The sequence below is a fragment of the Cetorhinus maximus genome, unplaced genomic scaffold (assembly GCF_964194155.1).
Source record: "Cetorhinus maximus unplaced genomic scaffold, sCetMax3.hap1.1 HAP1_SCAFFOLD_1519, whole genome shotgun sequence".
NCBI lineage: Eukaryota > Metazoa > Chordata > Chondrichthyes > Lamniformes > Cetorhinidae > Cetorhinus > Cetorhinus maximus.
The window spans coordinates 62,751-79,589 of record NW_027597460.1 but is presented as its reverse complement, the minus strand read 5'-3'; the positions used below and the strand labels follow the sequence as shown (position 1 = coordinate 79,589).

The following is a 16,839-nucleotide window of genomic DNA, read 5'->3' as shown; positions in this document are numbered from 1 at the left end:
GGTTCAAGGTGTCAACGTGCGTCTCTTGGCGGCAAATCCTGTTCGGAAAGGCCGGCTGGTTAGCAACCCACCCATCGCAGGGGCGTTCCCTCAACTGGAACAAGGGGTGACATCCCTGGGCCTCAAGTTAAGCTGTGGGTGATAAGACCCGCCATTGTTGTCGATATTTGTTTGTGTGGTGGGTGATGTCCGGGGCCATTGATGTGTGATGGGCTCCCAGTTCCTGGATTATCTGATGGTACCTGTCTCACCTCTTTGGGACGGTAACGCCCCAGGGTCTTTACCCGGTGTCGATTCGGTTTTGACGGTGTTTTAAGATTAACCCCCATCGGCCTCCATGTTGGGGTTTGGCCTGTTCTGTTCTGCAGCCGTTTATATGTCCACGAACCGCGGTCTTTGGGGCTTTTATATTTAATGGAGTCCAGTTAACCAGCCAGATAAATACTGTGGCTACAAGAGCAGGTCAGAGGCTGGGAATCCTGCGGAGAGTAACTCACCTCCTGACTCCCCCAAAGCCTGTCCACCATCGACAAGGCACAAGTCAGGAGTGTGATGGGATACTCCCCACTTGCCTGGATGAGTGCAGCTCCCACAACACTCGAGAAGCTCGACACTATCCAGGACAAAGCAGCCCCCGCTCGATCGGCACCCCATCCACAAACATTCACTCCCTCCACCACCGAGGCACAGGGGCAGCAGTGTGTGTGTACCATCTACAAGATGCACTGCAGCAACTCGCCAAGGCTCCTTCGACAGCGCCGCCCAAACCCACCACCTCTACCCACCTAGAAGGACAAGGGCAGCAGACACATGGGGAACACCCACCACCTGCAAGTTCCCCTCCGAGCCCCTCACCATCCCGACTTGGAAATATATCGGCCGTTCCTTCACTGTCGCTGGGTCAAAATCCTGGAACTCCCTCCCTAACAGCACGGTGGGTGTACCTACACCACAGGGGACAAAACCCTGGAACTCCCTCCCTAACAGCGCAGTGGGTGTACCTACACCACACGGGGACTGCAGCGGCTCAAGAAGGCGGCTCACCCACCACCTTCTCAAGGGGCAATTAGGGACGGGGCAATAAAGGCTGGGCCAGGCCAGCAACACCCACACCCCGTGAATGAATCCAAAAAATAAATTTGGAGGGGATTCCGAACCGACAATGGGCAACAACCTCTGGCCCAACGTCCTCATGAAGAAAATTGGAGGGCAAGATGATCTCCTGAGAGTCGGTGGGGATGTTTGACCTCTTCAGGGGGTGACCCCTAAAGCGCTTCTGTGGTCCTTCCGGGGGTTCTCCTGTTGCGGACCGGGTCCCGAGGGGAGCAGTTGCTTGGGGAGTCGGGGGGGGTGGGGAGGTTGGCGGTGGGGTAGGGGCGGGTGAGCAGCTGGGCGAGACTGGGTGCCCCTGCCCAGCGGAGCTGGTTTTGAGCGCCTGACGCCTTGTTCCCTCGCTGCGATTGTTCCCCTCGCCTCCAGCCAATCACTGGGGGTGGAGTGGGGTGGGGGGGATGGAGGCGGGGTAGGGGGGTTAATCGACAGAACAGGGGGGCAACTGTTCAACCCTAAACCCAAACACTGCCGACCTGCGTCGCTGAGCTTCACGTAGCTCAGTCTGCCGACCGTACAAAGCTGGGTGGGCGGGTAAGCTGTGAGGAGGATACAAAGGGGTCGGTGGGTGAAGTGGGTGAGCCACAAGATGTCAGGTGGAGTTAAAGTGTGGCAAAGCGTGAAGTTATTCACTGTGTCCGTACGAATAGAATAGCAGAATATCTTTACAAAGGTGAGACAAAGCAGTAAGCGTTGACGGTCGGAGACAGACTTGGGTGCGCTGGTACAAGGAACGCAGAATGCTAACAATGAGGGAGGCAAAGGGCTTGTTGGCCTCTCTCGCAAAGGGATTGGAGTACAAGAATGAAGAAGTCTTGCTACAATCGTACAGGGTTTTGGTGAGACCACCTCTGGAATAACCGTGCGCAGTTTTGGTCTCTGTATTTAAGGAAGGATAGACTCGCATCGGAGGCGGGTACAGCGAAGGTTCACTCGATCGGTCCCTGGGATGAGGGGGGGTGGAGTTGCCCTACGATGAGAGGCTGAGTAAATTGGGCCGATGTTCTCTGGAGTTTAGCAGAACGAGAGGCGATCGCATTGAGACGGACGAGATTCTGAAGGGGTTTGACAGGGGTGGGCGCGGAGAGATTGTTTCCCCTGCTCGGGGGTGGGGGGATCTAAAACACAGGGGTGAGGGGGTACAGTCTCAGGATAAGGGGGTCGATCATTTGGGGCTGAGGTGAGGAGAAATTTCTTCACCCGAAGGGTTGGGAATCTTTGGGATTCTCTCCCCCCAGAGGGTTGCGGACGCTCCATCGTTGGAGACGTTGGAGGCCGGGATGGACGGAGTTTTGGTCTCTCGGGGGAATCGAGGGGATACGGGGAGCGGGCGGGAAAGTGGGAGTTGAAGCCCAAAGTCGGCCATGATTGGATTGGGTGGGGGGGGAGCAGGCTCGATGGGCCGAATGGTCTACGTCCTTGCGCGTGTGTTGGTGACACTTGTGTGTGTGCGGTCACTCAGGCCAACCAGGCCCCTGTCCACTCCGCCTCTGAGGCAAATGAGAAAGTGGGCCTCGCGCTAAACACATGAAGGCCGAAGGCCCTCTTTCAACCCTGTTCCGTAAGAGCCCACCACCCCAGGCCTTGACCATTAAGATCAACGATGATACCCGGGAACTTACCCGGGCCCACTTTCCGGAGTTTGGGAACCTCCCCTGGGGCACAGATGACAAAGATTCCCCATCGCCTCTGGCGTGTCAGCTCAGCCTCTGGCCTACTGAGGGCAAGAGTACTTGAGGACCAGGAGATCAAGCCAGAGATTGAAACCTTGCTTTACCGGACACAGTGAGCCCTGGTGGGGGGGGGGTCCTATATATCCCATTGGCTTGGGCAACCATACCGTGGGCACTCCACAGTCCCAGCGTTGCCCCTCTCTGTCACCTCTTCAGAAACTGGACTCCGTCAAGTCAGTCACACAGGGTTTACATACGGACGTACAAATTGGGAGCAGAAGGAGGCCACTCGGCCCCTCGAGCCTGCTCCGCCATTCGATAAGATCGTGGCTGATCTGAATGTAACCTTGGCCCCACAATTCCCGCCTACCCCCCTCCCCCCCCCCAATACCCTATCACCCCCTTGCTTGTTAAGAATCTACCCACCTCCACCTTAAAAATATCCAAAGACTTTGCTCCCACCGGCTTTTGAGGAAGAGAGTTCCAAAGACTCACGACCCTCTGAGAGAAAAAAAATTTCTCCTCCTCTCTGTCTGAAATGGGCAACCCCTTATTATGAAACAGTGACCTCCCCCACCGCCCCCCCCCCCAGCCCTAGATTCTTCCACAAGAGGAAACGTCCTCTTCACACCCACCCTGTCAAGACCCCTCAGGATCTTATATGGGCAAATGGAGGGCAGCTGAGCTAACTGAGTGAAGACTTAGAGTTTGGTGAGAGGGGGAGTTCGGTGAAGAGGAGGAGGTGTTTGTTTCCTTTTTCTATCTCTCTCACCCCATAGAAATTGGTTCTTGTCTACTACAGGGATAGGTTTTTGGTAAGTATCTGGTAAGTGGGTAAGTTCTATTCTATCCCCAAGGTTTAAAATAGTAAACAATTTGGTGGTAAAGTTAAGAAAATATAAAAGAAAGCAACATAAATAAGTGATTAATATAATTAAGTAATTATCTAAAATACATTAAGGATGGCAGGACAGGTGATGTGTTGAGGCTGTAGCATGTGGGAGCTCCTGGATAACATTGTGATCCCGGGCAAACACGTCTGCAGTAAATGTTTGCGGCTGGAGGAACTTCGGCTCAGAGTCATCGAGCTGGAGGCTGAGCTGCAGACACTGCGACACATCAGGGAGGGGGGAAAGTTACCGGGGTGCTTTATATCAGGAGGTAGTCACGCCACTTAGGATGGGGGGGGTCTTCTGATTTGGTCAGTGGTCAGGGACTGCGAGTGAGGCAGGTAAGCGGGCTCAGGGTGCAGGGGTGTAGGAGTGTGAGCCTCTGCAGTGGCCCGACAGGTTTGAGGTTCTCTCAGCTTGTCTGGGGGCTGCAGGGTGGATGAACAAACTGACCATGGCACCATGATACAGGAAGCCATCCAAGAGGGGGGCGAGCAAAAAGGAATGTAGTGGGAGCAGGGGACAGTATAGTGAGGGGGAGTGACCCTATTCTCTGTAGCAAAGAGCGAGAGTCCAGACGGCTGTGTTGCCTGCCCGGTGTCAGGGTTCGGGACATCTGCTCAGGGCTGGAGAGGAACTTGCAGTGGGAGGGGAAGAATTGAGGTCCATGTAGGTACCAACGACATCAGCAGGGTGAGGACAGAGGCTCTATGCAGGAGCTAGGCACCAAATTAAGAAGCAGAACCTCAAAGGTGATCATCTCTGGATTATTACCCGAGCCACGTGCAAATTGGCACAGGGCAAATAAGATTAGAGAGATGAACGTGTGGCTCGAAGACTGGGCGTGGGAGGAGTGGATTCCCGTTTGTGGAGGACAGTTTCGGGGAAAGTGGGATCTGTACCATTGGGACGGTCCGCACCTGAACCGTGCTGGGACCAGAGTTCTGGCGAATTGCACAACTAGGGGAGTAGAGAGGGTTTTAAACTAAATAGTGGGGGCAAGGAATCAAACGTAGAAAGATGTGGTACATCAAAGAGATAAGCTCAGAGAGGAAAGTACTAATATGGGATAAGAGGTTCGGAGAATGGTAGGAAGGGACAGAGAGAGAAAACCAAATCAAGACTCGATGATTACAAAGCTAACAACAAGACAAAACTAAAGGCTCTGTATCTGAATGCACGAAGCATTCATAACTAAGTAAACAAATTGGTAGCACACATTGAAGTAACTATGATCTGATAGCCATTACAGAGATGTGGTTGCAAGATGACAAAGTTTGGGTCCTGAATATTGAGGGTCACATGTCTTTCAAGCAGAATAGCCAGCTCGGTAAAGGCAGTGGGGTAGCTCTGTTAATCAGCGAGGGCGTCGGTGCAACAGTTAGAGATGATTCAGGAGATCAGGATGTAGAATCGGTTTGGGTGGAGATGAGGAATGGTAGGGGAAAGAAACCGCTGGAGAGAGTGGTCTACAGACCCCCTAACAGTAACCACAACGTATACAAGGAGAAATATGATTGTGATAAAGGGACGGCAATAATCATGGATGATTTCAATCTACATATAAACTGGAAAAATCAGATTGGCTGCAGTAGGCTGGACGAGGAGTTCATAGAATACTTTTGAGATAGTTTCTTTGAGCGGCATGTCCTGGAACCAACAAGATGGCAGTTTATATTAGATTAGCACGTTCTGGAACCTGCCAGAGAGCAGGTTATACTAGACTTGGTGTTGTGTAATGTGACCGGATTAATTAAGGGCCTCAGAGTGAAGGTAGCAGTGACCACAATATCATTGAATTTTACATCCAGTTTGAAAGGGAGAAGAGTGGGTCTAAGACTAGCGTGTTAAACTTAATTAAGGGCATGAACTGAGAGGGCAGGAAAGCTGAGCTAGCTGAGGTGAACTGGGATTCTAAGCTAGGAGATAGATCAATAGAGAAGCAGTGGCAGGGATTGAAGGGGATATTTGAGAATATTCAGAATAAGTACATTCCTTCTTTAAAGAAACATACTAAAGGGAGGACCCACCATCCATGGTTAACTAAAGAAGTTGGGGAAAGCGTCAAACTAGTTATAATCCCAGCTGAGGTTACCCCTGGATAAGTCAGATCCCAGGGAGGAACCCGGCTTGATAGATCCTAACTTTTATTTTTAAGTTTCGATATGTGGAGAGTGGCGACTGAACAGAGGCACAGGAGTCAGCTGACGAACTTTTAACAAAAGAATAAAACATTTATTCAACAAGAAAAGATGAACTATGTTACAACACTCCTTCACCCACAACCACGCCTTTACAGATATATACAGGTTTGTAAGGATAACACAAGTTACAAAAGCTAACTTATACTCTAACGTTCACAGTAAGTACACAGTCCATGTAAACCGATTGGTGAGTTGTGGTCAGACACACCACACCCTGAAACTGCGTGACAGATACCACCCCAGATAGATGCGATGGGTCTCTCCTCAACTTCCCCCCGCTGCCACCCCCCACACCAAGACACTTGTCACACTGTGAGCCAGCCAGTCTCGCTAAACTCCTTCTTTCATGCGAGGGTTTCCAATCTCCACTCTCGCAGAACTCGTTCTGGAATCTTCTCCCAAACAATGCTTTCTTTGTGTGTATGTGTGTGTGGGCATAATTGTACGTGTGTGTGTGTGTGTGTGTGCATACGTGTACACGTGTGTGTGTGTGTGCACGTGTGTGTGTACATGTATGTGTGTGTGTGCATACGTGTATGTGTGTGTGTGCATGTGTGTGTGCATATGTGTACGTGTGTGTGTGTGCATACGTGTACGTGTGTGTGTGTGCATACATGTATGTGTGTATGTGTGCGCACGTGTGTGTGTGTATATGTGTACGTGTGTGTGTGTGTGTGCATACATGTACGTGTGTGTGTGTGTGTGCATACATGTACGTGTGTGTGTGTGTGTGCACGTGTGTGTGTGTGTGTGTATGTGTGTGTGTGCATATGTGTATGTGTGTGTGTGTATGTGTGCATACGTATATGTGTGTGTGTGTGTGTGCATACGTGTACGTGTGTGTGTGTTGTGTGTGTATGTGTATGTGTGTGTGTGCATATGTGTACGTGTGTGTGTATGTGTGTGTGCACGTGTGTGTGTGTGTGCACATGTGTATGTACGTGTGTGTGTGTATGTTTGTGTGTGTTGCCTCCCTCTTTGGACCCTGTTGCTAGACAACACACAGTTTTTTCCTCCACTTTTGTTGGCTTTAACTTTGCTTCAAGAGTCATAAAACTCTCATTAGAAAGGCAGGTGTACAAAGCTTTAGGCCTGTGGTCTCCGTTCAAAAATGAAATCAAGTCCCAAGTTTCACCTTTTAACCCACAAATAGAGAACAAAAACAAATTGGACGTAAACTTAAAGGTATATATCATTCCTAATACCCACAAATGCAAATATAACTTACTTAAACTATCTCTATTTCCTAACGTTCTTAAGGAAAAAGCATATAACTGAGCAAAGTTGAGCGGCAGGTCAGATGGTTGGTCAGAATATAAAGAACGGCAGAGGAAGACTTAAAGGTTAATCAGGAGCAAGAAATTAGAGTATGAGAGGAAGCTAGCCAGAAATGTAAAAACGGATAGCAAGAGTTTCGACAGGTATTTAAAAAGGAAAAGATTAAGTTAAGTGAGTGTTGGTCCTCCAGAGAGTGACGGTGGGGAGTTAATAGGAGATAATAAGGAAATGGTGGATGAAATGAATGGATATTGTGCTTCTGTCTTCACTATAGAGGATACAAAAGACATTCCAGTCATAGCTGTGAATCAGGAGGTGGAAGGGAGAGGGGAACTTGGTGAAATTACAATCACTGGGGAAGCAGTACTGAGCAAACTGATGGAGCTGGGGGCTGACAAGTCTCTGGGTCCCGATGGATGACATCCTAGGGTCTCAACAGAGGTGGCTGATGAGGTAATTTCCCCAAAATTCCCTAGATTCTGGAAAGGTCCCATCAGACTGGAAAGTAGCAAATATAACCCCTCAATTCAATAAGGGAGGAAGGCAGAAAACAGGAAACCATAGGCCGGTCTGTCATGGGGAAGGTGTGAGAATCGATCATTAAGGAGGTTGTAGCTGGGCACTTAGAGAAACTGAAGGTAATGGGGAAGAGTCTGCATGGTTTGGTGAAAGGGAAATCACGTTTAACCAATTTATTGGAGTTCTTTGAAGGAGTAACATGCGCTGTAGATAAAGGGGAACCTGTAGATGTGCTGTACTTGGATTTCCAGAAGGCATTTGATAAGGTGCCACATCAAAGATTATAGCGGAAAATAAAAGCGCATGGTGTAGGGGGTAACATATTAGCCTGGATAGAAGATTGGCTGGCTGGCAGAAAGCAGAGAGTAGGCATAAATGGGTTTTTTTTCTGATTGGCAGGATGTGACTAGTGCGGTCCCACAGGGGTCTGTGCTGAGGCCTCAGTGACAGTTTACATCAATGACTTAGACGAGGGGAGCGAAGGCACGGTAGCTAAATTTGCAGATGATATAAGGTTAGGTAGGTAAGTATGTTGTGAAGAAGACATAAGGAGTTTGTCGACGGATAGAGAGTGAGTGGGCAAAAAATGTGGCAGATGGAGTATAACGTGGGAAAATGTGAAGCTGTTCACTTTGGCAGGAAGAATAAAAAAGCAGAGTGTCACTTACATGGAGAATGGCCGCAGAATTCTGAGGTGCGGAGGGATCCAGATGTTCTAGTGCGTGAGTCACAAAAAGGTAATATGCAAGTAATTAAGACGGCTAATGGAATGCAATCCTTTATTACGAGAGGGATTGAACATATGAGTAAGGATGTTGTGCTTCAGTTGTACAGGGCAGTGGTGAGACCACATCTCGAATACTGTGGGCAGTTTTGGTCTCCTTATTTAAGGAAGGATGTAAATGTGTTAGAGGTGGTTCAGAGGAGGTTTACCAGATTGAGACCCGGAATGAGTGGGTTGTCCGATGAGGAAAGGTTGGACAGACTGGGCTTGTTTCCACTGGAGCTTAGGAGAGTGAGGGGGTGATTTGATTGAAGTTTACAGGATCCTGAACGGCCTGGACAAGGTGGATGTGGAGAGGACGTTTCCTCTTGTGGGTGAGTCCCGAACTAGGGGGAATTGTTTTAAAATTAGGGGTCGTCCTTTTAGGACAGAGATGAGGAGAGTTTTTCTCTCTCAGAGGGTTGTGCGAGTTTGGGACTCTCTGCCTCAGGAGGCGATGGGGGTGGGGGATCACTGAATATTTTTAAGGCCAAGGGAGATAGATTCTTGTCCGGCATAAGGGAACCGAAGGTTATTAGGGGGAGACGGGAATGTGGAAATCGAAACACAATCGGATTAGCCACGATCTTATTGAATGGCGAAGCAGGCTCGAGGGGCCGAATGGCCTCCCTCCTGCTCCTATTTCGTACGTTTCAGTCAAGTCGCCTCTTACTCTTCTCCAACAGATACAGGCCTAGCCTTAGTGATGAGGAGAGATTGGATAGACTGGGGTTATTTTCCCTGGAGCAGAGGAGATTGAGAGGGGCGACATGATTGAAGTGTAGAAAATGATGAGGGGCATAGATAGGGTGGTCAGGAAGGAACTTTTCCCCTTGGTGGAGGGATCAATAACCAGGGGGGTTATAGATTTAAGGTAAGGGGCAGGAGGTTTGGAGGGGATGTGAGCAAGAATATTCTCACCCAGAGGGTGGTGGGAATCTGGAACTCACTGCCTGAAAGGGTGGTAGAGGCAGAAACCCTCATAACAATTGAAGATGTATTTGGATGTGCACTTGCGATACCATGGCATACAAGGCTATGGGCCTAGTGCTGGGAAATAGGGTTAGAATAGTTGGGGGCTTGTCTGACTGGTGCAGACTCGATGGGCCGAAGGGCCTTTTTCTGTGCTGTCGAGCTCTGTGACTCTATGACTAACCTGCCCAACATCTCCTCATAAGACATCCTGCCCATCCCAGGTATTAGTCTGGTAAACTGCTTTCAATGCATTGACATCCTTCCTTCAATAAGGAGACCAAACTGTACACAATAGTCCAGGTGTGGTCTGACTAGTACAACTGAAGCATGACCTCCCTGCTTTTGTATTCAATACCCCTCCACAATAATCGAAAACGTTCTATTAACTTTCCTAGTTACCTGCCTAACCTGTACATTAGCCTTTTGTAATCCATGCGCTAGAATTTGACACTTATCAACACCAACATGTCCGAACTTGAGGAAGGATGAAAAGTCTGCTCACAGAAGTTCAAAGAGGTCGGATTTAAGGAGCGTCTTAAAGGAGGAGTGAGAGAGAGAGAGAGAGAGGGAGAGAGGGAGAGAGGGAGACGGAGAGTTGTAAGGAGGGAGTTACAGAGCGTAGGGTCCCAGGCCAGACATGCTCTGGGGAGTCCAGGGGTGAGTGACTCACCTCAGGATTCACAAAACTCCACCCCCAACAAACGTCAGCATCTCCAGACGTCTGGTGCCACTCCCTGTGTCCTCACTCACTCAGAGTCCCATTCACTACCCCGCACAGACCTGCTCAATAGTTCATACCAGCCCCACACTGGCTCCCAGTCCGCCAACACCTCCATTTTAAAATTCTCATACCTGTTTACAAATCCTCACTCACCCTACCCCTCTCCCTATCTCTGTAACTCCCTCCAGCCCCTACAACCCTCCCTATCTCTGTAACCTCCTCTATCCCCTACACCCCTCCCTTTCTCTGTAACCTCCTCCAGCCCCTACCCCCCTCCCTATCTCTGTAACCCCCCTCCAGCCCCTACCCCCCTCCCTATCTCTGTAACCCCCTCCAGCCCCTACCCCCTCCCTATCTCTGTAACCTCCTCCAGCCCCTACACCCCTCCCTATCTCTGTAACCTCCTCCAGCCCCTACAACCCTCCCTATCTCTGTAACCTCCTCCAGCTCCTACACCCCTCCCCATCTCAGTAACGTCCTCCAGCCCCTACAACCCTCCCTATCTCTGTAACCTCCTCAAGCCCCTACACTCCTTCCTATCTCTGTAACCCCCCTCCAGCACTTACCCCCCTCCCTATCTCTGTCACCTCCTCCAGCCCCTACAACACTCCCTATTTCTGTAACCTCCTCCAGCGACTACACCCCTCCCTATCTCTGTAACCTCCTCCAGTCCCTACAACACTCCCTAACTCTGTAACCTCCTCCAGCCCCTACAACCCTCCCTATCTCTGTAACCTCCTCCAGTCCCTACAACCCTCCCTATCTCTGTAACCTCCTCCAGTCCCTACAACTCTCCCTAACTCTGTAACCTCCTCCAGCCCCTACACCCCTCCCTATCTCTGTAACCTCCTCCAGCCCCTACAACCCTCCCTGTCTCTGTAACCTCCTCCAGCCCCTACACCCCTCCCTATCTCTGTAACCTCCTCCAGCCCCTACAACCCTCCCCATCTCTGTAAACTCCTACACCCCTCCCTATCTCTGTAACCTCCTCCAGCCTCTACAACCCTCCCTATCTCTGTAACCTCCTCCAGCCCCTACACCCCTCCCTATCTCTGTAACCTCCTCCAGCCCTTACAACCCTCCCTTTCTCTGTAACCCCCTCCAGCCCCTACAACCCTCCCTATCTCTGTAACCTCCTCCAGCCCCTACAACCCTCCCTATCTCTGTAACCTCCTCAAGCCCCTACACTCCTTCCTATCTCTGTAACCCCCCTCCAGCACTTACCCCCCTCCCTATCTCTGTCACCTCCTCCAGCCCCTACAACACTCCCTATTTCTGTAACCTCCTCCAGCCCCTACACCCCTCCCTATCTCTGTAACCTCCTCCAGTCCCTACAACTCTCCCTAACTCTGTAACCTCCTCCAGCCCCTACACCCCTCCCTATCTCTGTAACCTCCTCCAGCCCTTACAACCCTCCCTATCTCTGTAACCCCCTCCAGCCCCTACAACCCTCCCTATCTCTGTAACCCCCTCCAGCCCCTACAACCCTCCCTATCTCTGTAACCTCCTCCAGCCCCTACAACCCTTCCTGTCTCTGTAACCTCCTCCAGCCCCAACACCCCTCCCTATCTCTGTAACCTCCTCCAGCCCCTACAACCCTCCCCATCTCTGTAAACTCCTACACCCCTCCCTATCTCTGTAACCTCCTCCAGCCTCTACAACCCTCCCTATCTCTGTAACCTCCTCCAGCCCCCTACACCCCTCCCTATCTCTGTAACCTCCTCCAGCCCCTACAACCCCTCCCTATCTCTGTAACCTCCTCCAGCCCCTACACCCCTCCCTATCTCTGTAACCTCCTCCAGCCCCCTACAACCCTCCCTATGTCTGTCACCTCCTCCAGCCCCTACAACCCTCCCTATCTCTGTAACCTCCTCCAGCCCCTACAACCCTCCCTATCTCTGTAACCTCCTCCAGCCCCTACACCCTTCCTATCTCTGTAACCTCCTCCAGCCCCTACACCCCTCCCTATCTCTGTAACCTCCTCCAGCCCCTACACCCCTCCCTATCTCTGTAACCTCCTCCAGCCCCTACAACCCTCCCTATCTCTGTAACCTCCTCCAGCCCCTACAACCCTCCCTATCTCTGTAACCTCCTCCAGCCCCCTACACCCCTCCCTATCTCTGTAACCCCCTCCAGCCCCTTACAACCCTCCCTATCTCTGTAACCCCCTCCAGCCCCTTACAACCCTCCCTATCTCTGTAACCTCCTACAACCCTCCGAGATCTCTGCGCTCCTCCAATTCCGGCCTCTCGAGCATCCCCCGATTCCCATCGCTCCGCCATTGGCGGCCGGGCCTTCAGCTGCCTGGGGGTGGGGGCCCTGAGCTCTGGAATTCCCTCCCTCAACCCCTCTGCCTCCCTCTCTCTCTCCCTACTCCTTAACAAATGCCCTCTTTGACCGAGCTTTTGGTCACCCGACCCTAATATCTCCGCCTGCGGCTCGGGGTCAGACCCTGTCGGATTTACCCTCCCATGAAGTGCCCTGGGGTTGGGGGGGTGGGGGTGGGGGGTTGTTTTACTGAGGTAAGGGCGCGATGTAAAGGCAGGGCCGCGTTGTCCGCGTATTGACGCCAAGGGAGCTTGACCTCTGACCCCGGGCCTGTGGGTCTTCCCTCTGCTTCCTCCAGCTCCTCTGCCTCAGTGTCGCCGTCTGCTCCCTGTGCTCCTACTACACCGGGTACGTGGCCTGCCCCCTGATCGAGCTGATCTTCGCCGGAATCTTCTACTGGGTCTACATGAACGGCTACGACCGGACGGTCAGCGCCCTCAACTGGAGCTGGACGGTAGGGCGAGACTCATGGGGCGGGAATCTCGGGGGGTTGGGGGGTGCGGGAGAGGTGGTTTGGTTGGGGTGGGGGGGTGGGCGGTACTGTCCGGCGAGAGGGCCTTGCCTCAACGGTTGGCGGAGGGCAGCAGTGGGGGGGGAGTGTTGCGGGGAGAGGGGGAGATAACGTTGACCACCAATTGGTGGGGGGTGTGTTGGCCTCCATCGCGAGACGATCAAAGGACAAAGGGGGCAGAGAAATATCGTTGACGTCCGGGGGGTCTTGGTGAGGCCGTGTCCTGAATGGGGGGCCCTGAAGAGAGGGGGAGGCTTGCGTGCGAGGGGGCAAAGGTGATCGGGGTTCGGCGGAGGGTCACGGTCAAAGTCAGCCACGGCCTCACCGAATTGGGGGAGCAGTCTCGAGATGGGCGAGTGGCCCTCTCCTGCTCCGAACTAGCACCATCGTCCGGCACAGCGAAGGGAGGGTGGTAGGGGGCTGGAGGAGGTATCTAACCCCGTGCTGTACCTGTCCTGGGAGTGTTTGATGGGGACGGTGTAGAGGGAGATTTACTCTGTATCTAACACCGTGCTGTACCTGTCCTGGGAGTGTTTGATGGGGACGGTGTAGAGGGAGTTTTACTCTGTGTCTAACCCCGTGCTGTACCTGTCCTGGGAGTGTTTGATGGGGACGGTGTAGAGGGAGCTTTACTCTGTATCTAACCCCGTGCTGTACCTGTCCTGGGAGTGTTTGATGGGGATGGTGTAGAGGGAGCTTTACTCTGTATCTAACCCCGTGCTGTACCTGTCCTGGGAGTGTTTGATGGGGACGGTGTAGAGGGAGCTTTACTCTGTATCTAACCCCGTGCTGTACCTGTCCTGGGAGTGTTTGATGGGGACGGTGTAGAGGGAGCTTTACTCTGTATCTAACCCCGTGCTGTACCTGTCCTGGGAGTGTTTGATGGGGACGGTGTAGAGGGAGCTTTACTCTGTATCTAACCCCGTGCTGTACCTGTCCTGGGAGTGTTTGATGGGGACGGTGTAGAGGGAGATTTACTCTGTATCTAACACCGTGCTGTACCTGTCCTGGGAGTGTTTGATGGTGACAGTGTAGAGGGAGCTTTACTCTGTATCTAACCCCGTGCTGTACCTGTCCTGGGAGTGTTTGATGGTGACGGTGTAGAGGGAGCTTTACTCTGTATCTAACCCCGTGCTGTACCTGTCCTGGGAGTGTTTGATGGGGACGGTGTAGAGGGAGCTTTACTCTGTATCTAACCCCGTGCTGTACCTGTCCTGGGAGTGTTTGATGGGGACGGTGTAGAGGGAGCTTTACTCTGTATCTAACCCCGTGCTGTACCTGTCCTGGGAGTGTTTGATGGGGACGGTGTAGAGGGAGCTTTACTCTGTATCTAACCCCGTGCTGTACCTGTCCTGGGAGTGTTTGATGGGGACGGTGTAGAGGGAGATTTACTCTGTATCTAACCCCGTGCTGTACCTGTCCTGGGAGTGTTTGATGGGGACAGTGCAGAGGGAGCTTTACTCTGTATCTAACCCCGTGCTGTACCTGTCCTGGGAGTGTTTGATGGGGACGGTGTAGAGGGAGCTTTACTCTGTATCTAACCCCATGCTGTACCTGTCCTGGGAGTGTTTGATGGGGACGGTGTAGAGGGAGCTTTACTCTGTATCTAACCCCGTGCTGTACCTGTCCTGGGAGTGTTTGATGGGGACTGTGTTATCCTCTCCTGACAGGATATTTTCCGGTGTGTGAGTGCGGCCGTTATCCTGCTGGTCATCTCAGTGATCAACCTATCTCGGAGGCATGTTGGGAATGTCCTTGGAGGGGTGAGTCGTTTGTATTTCATTTCTTTCTCAGAGTAGCAGGGGCCTCAAGGGGCTGAATGGCCTCCCTTTCTTCCGAAGGAAAAGGAGCGCTGGATAGACTGGAGTCAGTGTAATTCTGGTTTTGGTCCTAGCTCAGATACTGAAGCAGTCCAAGTCCAAATGCAGCAAGACCTGGACAATATCCAGGCTTGGGCTGACAAGTGGCAAGTAACATTCGCGCCACACAAGTGCCAGGCAATGACCATCTCCAACAAGAGAGAATCTAACCATCACCCCTTGACGTTCAATGGCATTACCATCACTGAATCCCCCACTATCAACATCCTGGGGGTTACCATTGACCAGAAACTGAACTGGACCCAGCCAGATAAATACTGTGGCTACAAGAGCAGGTCAGAGGCTGGGAATCCTGCGGAGAGTAACTCACCTCCTGACTCCCCAAAGCCTGTCCACCATCTACAAGGCACAAGTCAGGAGTGTGATGTGACACTCCCCACTTGCCTGGATGAGTGCAGCTCCCACAACACTCAAGAAGCTCGACACCGTCCAGGACAAAGCAGCCCCCGCTCGATGGGCACCCCATCCACAAACATTCACTCCCTCCACCACCGACGCACAGGGGCAGCAGTGTGTGTACCATCTACAAGATGCACTGCAGCAACTCGCCAAGGCTCCTTCGACAGCGCCGCCCAAACCCACCACCTCTACCACCTAGAAGGACAAGGGCAGCAGACACATGGGGAACACCACCACCTGCAAGTTCCCCCTCCGAGCCCCTCACCATCTCGACTTGGAAATATATCGGCCGTTCCTTCACTGGGTTAAAACCCTGGAACTCCCTCCCTAACAGCACGGTGGGTGTACCTACACCACACGGGGACTGCAGCGGCTCAAGAAGGCGGCTCACCCACCACCTTCTCAAGGGGGCAATTAGGGACAGGTACAGCACGGGGTTACATGCAGCTTAAAGCTCCCTCTACACTGTCCCCATCAAACACTCCCAGGACAGGTACAGCACGGGGTTAGATACAGAGTAAAGCTCCCTCTACACTGTCCCCATCAAACACTCCCAGGACAGGTACAGCACGGGGTTAGATACAGAGTAAAGCTCCCTCTACACTGTCCCCTTCAAACACTCCCTGGGCAGGTACAGCACGGGGTTAGATACAGAGTAAAGCTCCCTCTACACCGTCCCCATCAAACACTCCCAGGACAGGTACAGCACGGGGTTAGATACAGAGTAAAGCTCCCTCTACACCGTCCCCATCAAACACTCCCAGGACAGGTACAGCACGGGGTTAGATACAGAGTAAAGCTCCCTCTACACCATCCCCATCAAACACTCCCAGGACAGGTACAGCACGGGGTTAGATACAGAGTAAAGCTCCCTCTACACCGTCCCCATCAAACACTCCCAGGACAGGTACAGTACGGGGTTAGATACAGAGTAAAGCTCCCTCTGCACTCTCCTTATCAAACACACAGGGGGCAGGTAACAATCTGTGAGGAGATCAGCGCAGGGTCCTCAGGCCAATATTTCTCCCTCGATCAACATCACTATAAGTACTTGCGGGCTGTGTCAATATCACATCAGGTGATTGTGGGATCTTGCTGTTCATATATTAATTGTCGCTTCCCCTACACATAAACAATGACATGACTTTGGATAAAACATGCCAGTGTATGAGACGCTTGGGAACATGCTGAGGTCAAAGTGACTGGGAAACTGAGAGTTATCAGCTGTTATATCGCATTTTCTCACTCCTTTATTGCTCTCCATTACAGCTATTCGGACTCACAGCCATCACCGCGTTCCTCTATAACGTTTACCTCCTGTACCCAAAGTGCAACTCCCAGCCAATCTTGACAGGTAAGTGCTGAGGGAGCGCCGCACTGTCAGACAGTCAGTACTGAGGGAGCGCCGCACTGTCGGAGGGTCAGCGCTGAGGGAGCACCGCACTGTCAGACAGTCAGTACTGAGGGAGCGCCGCACTGTCGGAGGGTCAGCGCTGAGGGAGCGCCGCACTGTCGCAGGGTCAGTGCTGAGGGAGCGCCGCACTGTCAGACGGTCAGTACTGAGGGAGCGCCGCACTGTCGGAGGGTC

General features: G+C 52.1%; 1 long non-coding RNA gene across 1 annotated transcript; it reads left to right on the top strand.

Annotated features, from left to right (window-relative positions):
- The first annotated feature begins 12,764 nt into the window (after positions 1–12,764).
- LOC144676338 (uncharacterized) lies at positions 12,765–16,605 on the top strand. The gene is made up of 3 exons (XR_013575310.1): positions 12,765–12,915; positions 14,643–14,735; positions 16,521–16,605. It is a non-coding gene; the product is annotated as an uncharacterized LOC144676338 (long non-coding RNA).
- The last annotated feature ends 234 nt before the right edge of the window (positions 16,606–16,839 follow it).